Source organism: Acomys minous (assembly GCF_964271855.1).
Source record: "Acomys minous genome assembly, chromosome: 14".
Lineage (NCBI taxonomy): Eukaryota > Metazoa > Chordata > Mammalia > Rodentia > Muridae > Acomys > Acomys minous.
The window spans coordinates 68,663,022-68,678,143 of NC_140496.1; positions in this window are offsets into that span (position 1 = coordinate 68,663,022).

Here is a 15,122-nt window from a genome sequence, read left to right on the forward strand (position 1 = left end):
AACTGACTATTTATACTGCTCTGAAAAGATTTGGAAGAATATGAAGCCTGTTATTGTAGTACTAACTTTAGGCCATGCTTTGAAAAATCTTCAGCGGGATTGCCAGCTTTGCTCTCGATCACATATGAAGCCTGTGCTCAGACACATCAACAATCAAATATATGAGGACATAGCATGGAAGGCAGTCACAGTCTGTCTCTCATAGAAATTCTCCATTGAAATAAATTCAAATGTACTGAAAATTTCTTTTGAAGCTATCTTTTCCAAAGGATATGTATGAATCTCAAAACACAAGTGTGCTACTTTAATGATGTGTCCTGTACATCCATTTTATTCTACTGTCTTTTATTTCTTTGATTTATTAACTCAATAGCTATCAAGTCTAAAATATTTGTCTGTAATAAGGCATAATTTCTTTTTTTAAAATTTATTCTTGTTACATCTCAATGGTTATCTCATCCCTTGTATCCTCCCATTCTTCCCTCCCTCCTCTTTTCCCCTTATTCCCCTCCCCTATGACTGTTCCTGAGGGGGATTACCTCCCCCTGTATATATTCATAGGGTATCAAGTCTCTTCTTGGTAACTTGCTGTCCTTCCTCTGAGTGCCACCAGGTCTCCCCCTCCAGGGGACATGGTCAAAGGTGAGGCACCAGAGTATGTGAGAAAGTAATATCCCACTCTCCACTCTACTGTGGACAATGTTCTGTCCATTGGCTAGAACTGGGTAGGGGTTTAAAGTTTACCGCCTGTATTGTTCTTAGCTGGTGCCTTAGTTGAGTGGGACCCCTGAACCCAAATCTGCCTATCATAATGTAATGATACCACTGATATTCTATGTGAGGTTAAAGTGGTTTATTAGACAGTTAATATAAGGAGAAAACACCTAAAAGGATAACATAATAAAAGAGAAATAAGCCATGTTGTGACCATTAAATAATTCATACTTTAGAAATTTTTTATTTATATATATTTGTTTTTTCTTTAAATAGTTGTGGAAGTTAATGGTAGACTTGAGTAATATTTTCAACTATAGGTAAAGGTCAATTTATTTACAATCAATATATTATTCAATAAGAATAAAATCCAAAATCAAATAATATTCCTATCAATGATTATTTTAAAAACCATTTGTAAATTTATAGTAATAAAATTAATATATCTTTAGTAAAATAGTGCATATGCTATAACATTAGAAACAAAATAAAGAAAATTATAAAAAAGAGAAACTGGCAAAAATTTGTGCAAATTACACTCATAGTTAATAGAAATATATAAAAGTGTGAATTTTTATAATAGTCATTGTTAAAATTATCACAGTTTTAATTAAAATTTGAAGTGTTTTATGAGACAAAATAAACAATATTATTATAGCAAATGAAATGGTGATGAATGAGCAAAAATTCCTAAATATAAAATATAAACAGAGCCTATAAAACTATAGGGTCATTAAACAGCCCAAAATGTCATTATAAAATTGTTAGAAAGATGAAGGTTGCAGAGCCTTATTAATATAAGATTATTTAGTTACTGAAATATGCTTTGGAAGTGTTGGAACAAAGAAAGTCCCATTAGATATCTCCAGGGGAACACTCAGCTTGCCAAATGTGGTGACAGAATAATCAATTATGTAGTTAGCAGAAAAACAATAATCTGAATTATGTACTATCAGCAGACACCTATTACTCTTGAAATTGTCTAATTTCTGATTTAGTAGGCAAGTTTTTGGTATAAAATTATCCTATTTTATGTTACATTAGTACTTTAAGAAATAAAAAATGTGAGAATATTATAATAAATAATAAATTATCCTACATGAAATTATCTTTATGAAAATGGAATATTTAACCAAATCATAGTAAAAATTATGCTAGAAATTTAGGATTAAATCTGTCTAAAATGTATTTGTAGTTAGAAAGTGTATGTGTTGTTATAGACATTCATATATATATATATGCATTTACATGCTTCTGAATGTTAAAAATATAAAAAATATCAAACTAAAATGTGATGAAAAATATTTTACATGTGTAAAACACAGCTGGTGAAAAGCATAATGACTACTGGAAAAACTAGACAGTGATTTGGAATATAAAAATTAACAGCGTAAATACACAGACTACAGATGCAATTAAAATCCAAAAGTGTAATGAAGTGGAAAATTGTAGAAATTACGTAAAGATATTAAAGGTTTTAACAAAACTGCTAACATTTGAAGTTATTTTGAGCTATAAACTATATAGTTTTAGGGATGTCCAGAGTGGAAATGTAGGGTTCCAGATATTTTTCTGGAAACTTGTGACAGGGCATGTTATATTTAGAGAGACTATACACAGAACCACACAGGCAGCTAGATGACACTTCGTCATTGCTATGCTGTGCAACACTTTGTTGGGTCTGCTAGTCTTCCTTTGGCTTTTCTGGTCTCTCCTTGGCTTTGCACAGCAGAGAAAGATGTTCCAGAGAACTTCTCATGTTACTCTATCTGATTCTGGCCCATCTGCTGACTTGTACCGATTTGGCAGAGGATTACTGTTTCCTGTGATCTCTATGCATTCTTGTTGCTGTTTGGTGTTTACTACTGACTGGACTGCTGGTATCCTGACAAAGAAAGGTGCAATTGGCCAAAGGAACTATGTCTAAAGGGGTCCACAGTCCCCATTTCCTTTCTCTCCCTCCTCTTGTCGATGGGTTAGAAGTGAAGTTGAAGTAGTACAAACCCTATATAAAGTTAATTTTGAAAAATCCAGGGCTACAGATGTTCTAAGAGAAAAAAATATACCATTAAACAAAAGAATTCATTGTAGATAATTTAAGTGATGAAAGCCCTTTGACATAAGTTAAATGTGCTCTAAAATTGTGATATATTACCACAGCGAAATATTAAACATCAGTATAAGTAAGCCAACTGAATCAAGGTTAATTCCGAACAAGTATCAAATGTCAATATAATTTATTCATTACAGATAATGCATCAAAATTTCTATGGCTCATTACATAATTTTCTTTCTTTTTCTTTTTCTTTTTTTATTAATTTATTCTTGTTACATCTCAATGGTTATCCCATCCCTTGTATCCTCCCATTCTTCCCTCCCTCCCATTTTCCCTTATTCCCCTCCCCTATGACTGTTCCTGAGGGGGATTACCTCCCCCTGTATATGCTCATAGGGTATCAAGTCTCTTCTTGGTATTTTTTACTGCATGGTAGTTTTGGATATTAGCTGCACTAGCTTGGGCTTTTTATTATTAGTTTAGTATGATTGTTTTATCAATAATTTTGAGAACATTATTAAACTTTGCATATTCAGATATTGACTCACATAATTCTTTCTGTGAAATCCCAATACAAACGTAATAATAAATAACAACATTCAAATCATGAATAATAAAGTTCAATGATAGATCAACCTTAAGTATGTTTGTTATGTATAGATGTGCTTGCTATCGTATTAAACATATTTTAAATTTTTTACATATACATTTATATTATATCATGTCAGATTACCTTTAGGGTTTCATGCATTTAGCATATTACTTTGCTCTTGTGTAAAGTAATCCTCTCTTCAACAGTTTCCCTAGTCCCTGAGGCATTTTAGCTACACAGTGTTGTATAAATATTTGAATAAAATATAGTGATTTATGCCATAATTTATGACTAATTAAAAAACAGAAACGTCAAAAATACAGGTGATGACTCATTTCAATATCTGATAAAATGATGTTGATCTTCTAAATTTATGATTAGATATGAAACAGACATAATAATGATTAAAACATGTTTGTGTAATCAGATTAAAACTAAAATAAATATTTTAATCATAATTCAAGGCATAGCATGCTAAGACAATTTAATACAATGAAGAACTGTGACAATAAGATTTCAGATCATTTCAGCCAGCAGCATTATATAGTCAGTTATTTAGAAATTTTAAACCACAGTTTGAGGAAGCTCACATGTGATCCTAGTGTTTGATACGTTAAATATAAAAACTAAAACTCAAAAATTTATCTATAACACTACAATATATACTTGAGCTCTCATGGAGGAGTAAAGAGCTTTGGAGCATTACACGTTGTCAAATCCACCACTGAAAATAGTAAAATTGACTTTAAAATATGGAAGGGATAAATTGTCCTGGCTAATTTTATGTTGACTTAATACAAGCTAAAGTCATCATTTATTTTAGTGTCTAATTGCATGTTTACTTAATGTCTCAAAGTATTGAAAGTTCACTTATTATCTCTGCAATATTTAAAACAATATTTCTGATTATCCCTGTTTTCAAACCCTTATTTGTATTTTAGTGATGGAAGCAAGGTTTGTGATTACCAATATGAATGTATTCTCCCTTGTTCTGAGACATGCAGAAGCAGTAGATATGCCCATACATCTCTGATGTGGTGCATTGAGGACTAGCACCACATCCTCCATAAAAAAAAATATGAATGGAAGTCTTGTGTTTCTTGTTCTATATATTAGCTCACCAGGGATTGTGGTGACTACAGTGACCACAATTGCCAGAATTTAAAAATAGTAATTCATTACATACCCCAGAGTTTGAAATATTACATACAGTATGTTGTGGCCTAAAAATCAAACCTAAGAATTAATTGTCAAGAACTCATTCTTGGTGGTATAATGCTATGGAATTTTCGAGGACTATAGCTGTTATCCTGTCCTAATAGTCTCGATGTTTGTTAAGCCATTTGCACTAGTTAGTTCATCTCAACATATTGGTATCCTGATTGAATGATTGATTTATTAATGATTCTAACAACACATCACTCTTTGCATAGCTAATTGCTATTAATCAATATAATTCAATGCCTTATTAATAACTTTAAATACACTCATATTCAAGTTTATGATTTTGCTTTTAAGTTTTTCAAGAATATATTGCAGCTCATTAAATCTAGATGAACATCTTAATGGAGGAACCTTTGTCACACATTGTTTAGTGAAAGGCTCAGGCAGGGAACTAGTGAGACAGTTCAGTGTTAAAGTGAGTGACTCCAAATACGATGGTCGCCTTTGATCCTCAGAACCTATCCACAAATCCAAGGACTGATGGCACATGCCTGTAATCCCAAAACTTGTGGCACAAAGAAAGAAAGATTGTTTTAGCTAGCTGTGTAATGGGGGATTGGCAAGCCAGTGAAACCATAGTCTTTTTCAAACATATGAAAATTACTATAAAATTCCCTTTTGTTACCAGGAGATACATACATTAAATTCGATCTAAAATGAACTTTTACTTAATATACCTTAGAATTTCTTGATTTTGTTATGCCAGACTCCCTTCTTCTTAAATATTATTTGTCATTATTTTATTAAAATCATATTAATTTTATTTTAATGAGGACTTCTTATTTTATTCCAAGATAGATATTATTGTTCTAATAATAAAACTTCCCTACTGTTTCCCTAGGACTTACCTTCACTTACTCCTTTCATTTTGAAGTAGGTTATAGCTTTTCAGTTAAGCTCCAAAATAAAATCTAATGTATTATGTATATATATATATATATATATATATATATATGGATAATATTCATACACATTACACACCTATATACATATACACATGTGTATATCCATGTATATAAATGAAATGTATATAATATATATGTAATGAACATATTATAAACTTGTATAATACTATATGTAATATAAATTTATATATCATATAAGAAAATTTATGTACATAACATAAAAGTATAAAAATATATACAGGAATATGTTTTATTATAAAAATCTAACTTGATGTTACTTACAATTCATGATTATGCCTGTCTATCAGTCCATGGTAGGACCATAAAAAACAATACGTTTAGAAGAATTTTACATAATTAATTTATACTTCTTCCTAATAATATGCTAACATTATAATAAGTGACATATTCATATTTTAATTATTAATGTGATGGAGACTTAAATGATATAGATATTCTGATATTTGTTCCTTAGTTATATATTACAATTTGGCATAATTAAAACTTTGTTAATTTCAGAATTATGTCAAATAAAAGTCATGACAATAGTAAAGATGATTTGCAAAATTCCCCTCATATGTGTTGTTACAAATATCTATAATATATAAGCAATGTTTCAAAATTAGCCATTAATTTTAGGTCATATAAGTAAATTATAATACTGTCAATATATGTTATTATTTCTTGGGCCATCTTAAAGCACAGACTCTGTCATACCTCCCAATTCTTCTTTCACAATCTAATTAATATAAGTATTTTTTGACTAAATTTAGTGGATTGTAGATATATTGGACACCAAGAGTGTATTTTATGTTTTTTACTAATAATCTTAAATGTTTTGGATATAATATTTTACTATTTGGAATATTAATAATTTTCACCACATCACTTTCTCATTTTATCAAAATATTTAAAAAGTTGATCTCATTGAACTGTGAATATTAAAAATTCTCTGCAGCATAAAACAATTGATTTGCTACTGTTGGTCAATAAGACTTATAATTCTTCTAAAGCTATGAAAGTTGTTTCTTAAACACAGGTATTAACATACAACATGGATCATGCATACACTAATTCTATTGGAAAATTATTCTAGAATAGCCCATAATTTATGTATTCTCTTTATGCTCCCATGATCTGTCCTTTAATTCATCTCACATTCTGTGATATAATGGAAAGTTTGTTAAATAATAGATGTGGTATTCTTTGGAAAACAAACAATAAAAATGTACTAACTTATGTAACATATTCCCCAGGACATTATTCTATGGCCTTGATAATTTTGATCACTCAAAGATACCACAATTTGCTAACTAGGATTGATGGTCATGGAGTAGTAAAGATTATAAAACAGCAAAACCTGCTTTGTAGTATGATATACTTTTACTTTTAGCTGAGAAGAGATGGAGGAGATGATGAGATTCCCTAGAGGAGTTTTATAAAAAAAAAAGCCAGCAGGCACGACAACTCAACATCAGTTATATAATTCATTTGGAGTGCTTGGCAGGTTTCTGTAAAGGTATAGAAGGATTCAAACTGGCAGGTGACTGATGGGAAGAGATGGAGGCCATTTCATGTAACTCTTACATGAGAACAGTTCAGATGCATTGTTACCCAACAGATATTCACTTACTCTCAGGTTTCCCCGCCTGTCCACCAGGAAAATCTGACAACAAAATTCAGTAACAGAAGAACGTAAAACTATTATGTAACTAATTTCCTTTCCATTCTTTCTACATTGAATATATGGGTCAATGTTAGACAGCAAAAATATGATATTTGCGAGAAACAATAAAATGAAACTTCGGAGTATTAAAATTATACTTATTAGTCAAATTATCCAAAGATTTCTTTGGTTTCATATTTATACCACTATCATAATCATGTCACTTACCAATACTTCATGTGTGTATAAGACAAATATACTTATTTGCTCACAGAAACTTATTGTCCAAGTCTTTAAAACCAGGGAAGAAAACAAAGTCCAGACATAACCAAAATTATAGAAGAAGACAATTAATGCATGTAATAAAAATACAAGATTACGTTTTCTATACACCTTTTATACTATTAAATAGTCAAGTATTTTTTAACATTTTTAACCACTTCACTTGGACTTATTTATTTAATTTTCACACATCACTATGTAGGGTCAAACAGTACTGTGCTCATTTTACAGAGCAGGATAGTAAGGCAAAGACATTTATTAGCCACACTGATTCCATCAGTTAGTGACTGAAGAGATCAGAACTCAATCCAACAAGTTTTATCTCAGTTTTTTCTTTCATATTTCAGCATGCTCTGAACAAACACGCAGACAGACAAGGAGGGAGAGAAGGAAGGAGGGAGGAAGTGTGCGTGTGTGCACACACAAAGAGAGAGGAAAATAAAAGTAAATGGCATCTTTGGGTGCTTTTTAACACTGCTATTAATCTCATAAAAAGTACTTAATACTTCAATTTGTTTTACTCTCTTAAAGATAGCCTCTACTGTACCATGAATGATAATGTGGTTATGTATGTATTAAATCATGGTGTACTGGAACACCAAAAATAGAAAGGAAAGTGTTGTATCATTTATTTCACATTAACAAGTGGTTTTCCTTTTTAACTAAACATAACACTTCTCATCGTATGCTCACAACCAATTCACAAATGTGTAAGGAAATCTGACATTTGCTAAGACACTTAGTTTGCTGAGCTAGGGAATCAGATCATTTGATGAAAATATTTCCCAATCTCCAAATCATAATAAGACAAAGATATATACATATATATCCATAAATTTTGTTTTTATTTCCTCAGAAGAAGGAATGAGATGAGAACTATGCCCAAGCTGAGCCCAGACTATTTCTATGTAATTATCCCTTGGCCTCACTTTGTAGACAAGGCTGGCCTTGAATTCACAGAGATCTGCCCGCCTCTGCCGCTCCTTGTGCTGGGATTACAGGCAACTCCCACGTGAGATGCTTTCATTCAGGTAACAAAATAATATATACGGGAAAACAAATCTATCACATCTAATTAGGACAAGACAGACCAAGAGAAGGAAAAGAGCCCCAGAGAGGCCAGAAGAATCAGAGACTCACTCGTTCACAACTCAGTAATCAATCCCACTAAAAAATGCTGAACTGGAAGCTGTAATACAAAGTACAGAATGCCCGTGTCAGACCCGCGCAGGTCCAGGGCACGCAGCTTCAGTCTCAGGGCATTCATAGGAGCTTTGTTCATGGAGACTGACAGGCCCTCACTCTTCCGGTGTCCGCTGGCCCTTCTAGCTAGCTCTTATGCTCTTCTTGCTCCAATTCTACAGAGTTCTCTGAGATTTTAGGGGAAGGATTTGATGGAGACAGCCAAGTTAATGCTGAGTGTTACAAGGTCTCTCACTCGATGCCTAACATCTGGCTGTGAATCTCGGCATTTGCCCCGATCTGCTGCAAGGAGAGGCTCCTCTGATGATGACTGAACACACTCTAATCTAGGAGTCTAGCATTAAGAGTAAATTTTAATACCACATTTTTCACCCTTTTTTAGATTAATATTTTTTATTTTTGCCCTAGGTCCTTAGGCCATTTAATGTCAGGTTCTTGGTTACCGAAGCAGTGTCAGAGATGAGTTCTATCACCTCAAGTGGGCCTTAAGTAAGAGCAATTTAAATATTTTCTTAAATCTATATACTGAATTCAATAGTCACTCTTATATTTAAAAAAGGTTTTGATGGATACTATAGACTGTGCATATATATAATAATTTTTATCGATGATGCTTGGTACTTAAGTTTATTTTTATTATTCATAAACATTTTATCATATTTTATTAGTTTATTTCGTAAATTGTGGATTTTTGATATTATTTTGCTTTAATTTGGAGGCAAGGAAGATTGAAGTTTTTGAACTGGCAAGTACTTTTGAACTTTTCACTTTTTCCATTAACAAATCAATTACTTACAACTTATCCTAACTGTCACTAAGTGCCCATACATGCTTACCAGGCCAAGGTCACTTGATATGGCCTTGAGAAATGAAAGAAGACTCAGGTTGGGGTTGCAGATGCAGCAAGACTGAGACTATTTTACTGAGACTAATTGAACTTTTTCTACCTTATATAGAAACAGAATATATGGACAATTTCCAGGATTAACACTGTTGTAGCTGGCAGGGTACAGTGACCTTTGCAAGCTACACAAGGCATACAAGATTAATATCTAACACCAATTTTTCTACCAATATTCCATGTTTCTTTGACTTGGACTTACAAGGGAACATACAGAAAAACACAGAGTGTTAAACACTTCACTTCCTGAGGGAATGCACCCATCTCTCAGAAGCTAGAAGGCACACTGGAACCCAGGAGCTATGGACTCTACCCTAAAAATACCAATGACACATGCCTCTCGAACACTTACGCCAGGCCAACGCCATGGTTCCCTACACCCAACATGGTCATTCCATCTTGGATGAGTTAAATTTACTGCTAGTTTGTTTTGTATTAAAAGGAAGTATCATCTACATTTAAATTTTAATATCTTATACGTGGTATATCTGTTACCTAGTGAGATTAGGAGAATTTAATCTGAGAATGCCAAACAGTAATTACTCTATAAAATGATATTAAAATTTTAGTATCCTTACAGATAGAAATCTGACATTTTGTTTTACAGTAAATTATGATTACTCATTAACAATTACATTTGATTATAGTATTTTTCATTCAAAATAAAATATTTGTTATGATATCCTAGATTATTAAATAACAATGTGACTTGAAAAAGGCAGTGTAAAATGCTCACACTGGGCTACACAAATTGACCAGGAAAATGAAGTGACAATGTCATCAAGGTAAACAGTGTGATTTACCAACATTTTCACTACTTCTTTCTTTCTTTTATTCTAAAATCATGAGTTGATCACTACATTTTCAAACTTATATTGAGATATACCTTCTATTTTTAAATGATATGAACATTTTATACTTAACATAAGTTACCTCTTATCTGCTCCAAATTCTTCGAAGTAGAATCAAATTATACATGTTGTTCAGTTAAGAAAAAGTTAAACTTTCAGCGTACTATTTAATCCAGCAATTTGACTTTTCTGTAGAAGCTTTCTGGAATATGGTTGAACCCAACCATATCAGCATCCTATCACTTTCTACAGAGAAAGAAATAGAATGCATTTCATCATTATACTCTTGTTCTCTATCCTTTATTTATAAAGTTGCTGATATAATGCTATTTCTATCGTGTGGATGCTCTTTTCTTTGACATTTATGACTGTTGAATTTTATGTCTTACATCTCCTGGCAACTAGTCTTGTCAAATTCACAAGTGATTTATAAGTAGCAATGAAGACTTGTGAAATGTCTTCTTTATTTTTCATGTCTTTAGATTAATTAAACATGCTTTATTTCTGTTTTATTTTATGTATATTACTAGATGTATTAAACGCTGTCTATTTTTTGAATTTCTTATACTGTTCCCTTTCAGCTTTCTTCAGATACCTTTGCAACCATTTCTGATTTGTCTTCTTAGAGATTATTTGCCTTTCCCATTGGCCTATAAATATTGGAGACCTTGGGGATTAATTTTGAGATTTATTTGTAATGTATCTATAATCATGACTTAGGAGATAGTATATTACTGTTGTGACCTTCATTTTAAGTTTTGATGACAAGATCTGTGACAAAAAGCTTGTTGGTACTAGGCCACCAAGTTTCTTTCAATTTATCATATAATCCAGAGGTGTTATTACACAACTGATAAGAATATCAAAAACCCCTATCAATATTAATTATTTTTTTCACACTTCGTTTTCTCAAGAGGTTACTCCATCCAAATTGTCTGGGATTAGAATATAGCACCCCCAAGCTCTAGTTACCCAATAAATAAATAAATAAATAAAAACATAAATAAATGGTTGAACACTTCTTTCTTCTAGTAGTGTCTTATACACTTTGACTTGATTTTCTTTAGAGTATAAGTATGACCATGCCTCAGGCTTTTTTATTTTTAATAGTCAACAAAGACATCATTTTCAGCAGGATTACTGTTTAACTTGAGCTACTGATTTCCGTTCACTTTGACACAATCTATATTCCATAAAACAGTATTTTTTTGTTGTTGCTGATGCTTGTTTTTAATTCAGAATACTTTCCACTTCTCTAAAGTCTCTCTAAAGCTCCTCAACTTCAACAAAAGAAAGTCACATTTCTGCATATTAAATTCTCAGATAAATTTAGATTTTTTTTGTTCCACTACCACAGCCCTTTGCTTTTGCAATACAATTATGTTACCTCCTTATAAAAAAGAAAAGCCTCAGTGTTGTCTCTCTGTATTAAGCTCTTTTCACAAGTTTATTCCTTCTCAAGTATCTGATGGAGTTGAAGACCAGGTTGCTTAGTTTTACAATGAAGCTTAGTTGTATAGAGGTTAAGATATCTTTAAGTCGTGAGCCTAGCCTTTAACGGCTGAGCCATCTCTCCAGTCTACAGAGTCAAGTGCAATCCCCATCAAAATATGAGCACAATTCTTTACAGACCTTGAAAGAATAATTATCAACTTTATATGGAAAAAAACCACCCCAGAATAGCTAAAATTATCCTATACAATAATAGAACTTCTGGAGGAATGTCCACCCCTGACTTCAAGCTGTACTTCAGAACAATTATAATAAAAACTGCATGGTTCTGGCATAGAAATAGGCAGGTTGATCAATGGAATCAAATCAAAGATCCAGAAAGATCCAGACCTACAGACACTTGGTTTTTGACAAAGGAGCCTAAACCATACATTGTTTGTCTTTTAGCCTGCTTTTGAGGTCATCTTAAAATGTCTTGTCCATGTTGCATTTACAAACTGTAACAAAAGTGCAAGTTTTTTCCAGGTTACTGACTTGAAATCTAGGATTGTGTAACTTTTCAACTATTGAGCTTTGCTTGCTAAAAGGAAGTGCTTGGGCCTCTTCATAGTCTCTTTAAGTGAAGAAAGACAAAATATCCAAGTTAATATAAGCCCATAACTTAGGGATGGGTTGCATGTAATCACAATGAATTTGACCTCTTATAATTAAGTAAATAAAATGTTCTTTATCATACCAAAAAAAAAAGATATCTTTAAGTCTAGATAGATCTTTTAAGTTGTTAATAACAAGATATGATGGAGATTGATTTACATTCAGAATATTAGATGCAACAAGATAGAAAAGATGTTTCTTTAAGGCTGTCAAATACAAATAGCCAAAACACTAAGAATGTAACATTTCTGTAATTCCTTAATGTGTCATTGTTCTTCTTCCTCCAGGTTGGTTATTGTATATATGTGTAACAATATAAATGTATATGGATAAAATAAAAATATATTTTAAAAAACACCAGCCAGTCCAGGCACTCCCTTGTTTTCTATTGATCTGCTTGTTAAAACTTGGGGAAGAGTGCAATGAACCTAGCACACAAAAATGCTCATTTCCATTACTCTGACATGTATCTTTATTCTATGTATGAATTTATTTATATGTTAACATTTAGTGTTCCTTACCAAAGATAAATGTAACATCTTAGTATGGTATTTCCTGTACTGTTAAATATTAAACAGCATTCATTCAAGTTTCCTTGTAGAGAAAAAGCATAATGAACATTCATTTATCTCGTCAACAATTAATGCTAGCATACCAAATATTACTATGGTAGAATGAGTTTACAAAGTAAATAAAATAAAACATGTTTAGTTGGTTTATAATATTACTTTATGAAGAGAGGCTGCAGTTACATATGCTAGATGTTAGCAATATAAAATAAATTAAAATGATTTTCATTTAAGTTAGCATAAAATACTAATGAAAATTTTAGAAATCAATTTGACTGAACTGAAACACTGAACTTTCAAACTGTGACACAGTATGGCATAGAATACTTACTATTTATAAATAAAGGACTTGTAAATAAAATGGAAAAATAGATCATTTTCATAAGTAGGAGTGTTCAATATGGTTTAGAAAAATTACATAAAATGTAGGTTAGAGGTAAAGTACTTAGCTAGTATGTTTGCATATCCAGGACTAAATAAATGTATATTAAAAATAATGACTCAATATAATCCATATTAAAATCTTTTTTACTTAATTTTGGATGAACTTATGTTAAGAATAATTTTTATTTACCCTTAAGAGTGATTTAGTTTCCCAGTGAGACTTCTATGGAGAAAACTAGTTTCACTTGCAATCATTATCAACTGGAGATAGGACTGGAGGGGCCAATGTTATGTCCATTTCTCCTTCTATCAGGCACCACTGTCCTCTTACAGATAAATACATCAAAATGTCTAGACTACAACTCCTAATTTAATTTTGGAATTTGATTGTCAAATTAGATTTCAATGTCTTCGTAACTGAAACTTTCCTCACTTCCTGTTTAAGCTGCCTCTCCTACATGCCCCTTCCCCAAACCCTACCACTACTGATAGCTAGAGTTGACAGGATTAAATGCCATTTTAAGTTAAGCATTATCCAAACTTATAACATTTTCGCTTACTTGTATTCATAGTGATTCTCCTGAAAGGTCTTAACTTAGTTATTTTACCCACTTCAGTTAAATATGTTGTGTATTATACTGATGTATTTTCTTATGTTGAGCCATCACTGCATCCTAAGGGACAAAGCCTACTTTAACATGTTTTTAATGTATTCTTAGATTTGGCTTGAGAGTATTTTATTGAGTATTTTTGCATCAGTGTCAATTGAAGACATTGGTCTGAAATTTTCGTTCTTGTTTTCATCTTTATGTGGTTTAGGTATCAAGGTGACTATAGTTTGATAGGTTGAGTTTGGCAAAGTTTTTTCTGATTCTATTTTGTGAAATAGTTTAAGGAGTATTGGTATTATCTCTTCTTTGAAAGCCTGGTGAGCTTCTTTTTTATTTTATTGAGAAATTTTTTTTTATTAATTTTTTTATTAATTTATTCTTGTTACATCTCAATGGTTATCCCTTCCCTTGTATCCTCCCGTTCTTCCCTCCCTCCCATTTTCCTCTTACTCCCCTCCCCTATGACTGTTCCTGAGGGGGATTACCTCCCCCTGTATATGTTCATAGGGTATCAAGTGTCTTCTTGGTAACCTGCTGTCCTTCCTCTGAGTGCCATCAGGTCTCCCCCTCCAGGGGACATGGTCAAAGGTGAGGCACCAGAGTATGTGAGAAAGTAATATCCCACTCTCCACTCTACTGTGGAGAGTGTTCCGTCCATTGGCTAGATCTGGGTAGGGGTTTAAGGTTTACCGCCTGTATTGTCCTTGGCTGGTGCCTTAGTTTGAGCGGGACCCCTATGCCCAAATCTGCCTATCATAATGTTCTACTTGTAGGCTTCTAGGACCCTCTGGGTCCTTCTACTTTGCCTTTCTCCCATGATTCTCTCATCTAGAATCCCACTAGAATGTCCTCTCCTCTGTCTCAGTTTCCTGGTAAGTGAAGGCTCTCGTGGGACATGCCCCTTGGGCTAATATGCAGATATAAGTGAGTATATACCATTTGAGTCTTTCTGCTTCTGGGTTAACTCACTCATTATGATCATTTCTAGCTCAATCCATTTATCCACAAATTTTGGGAAGTCCTTGTTTTTAATAGCTGAATAGTATTCCATAGTGTAT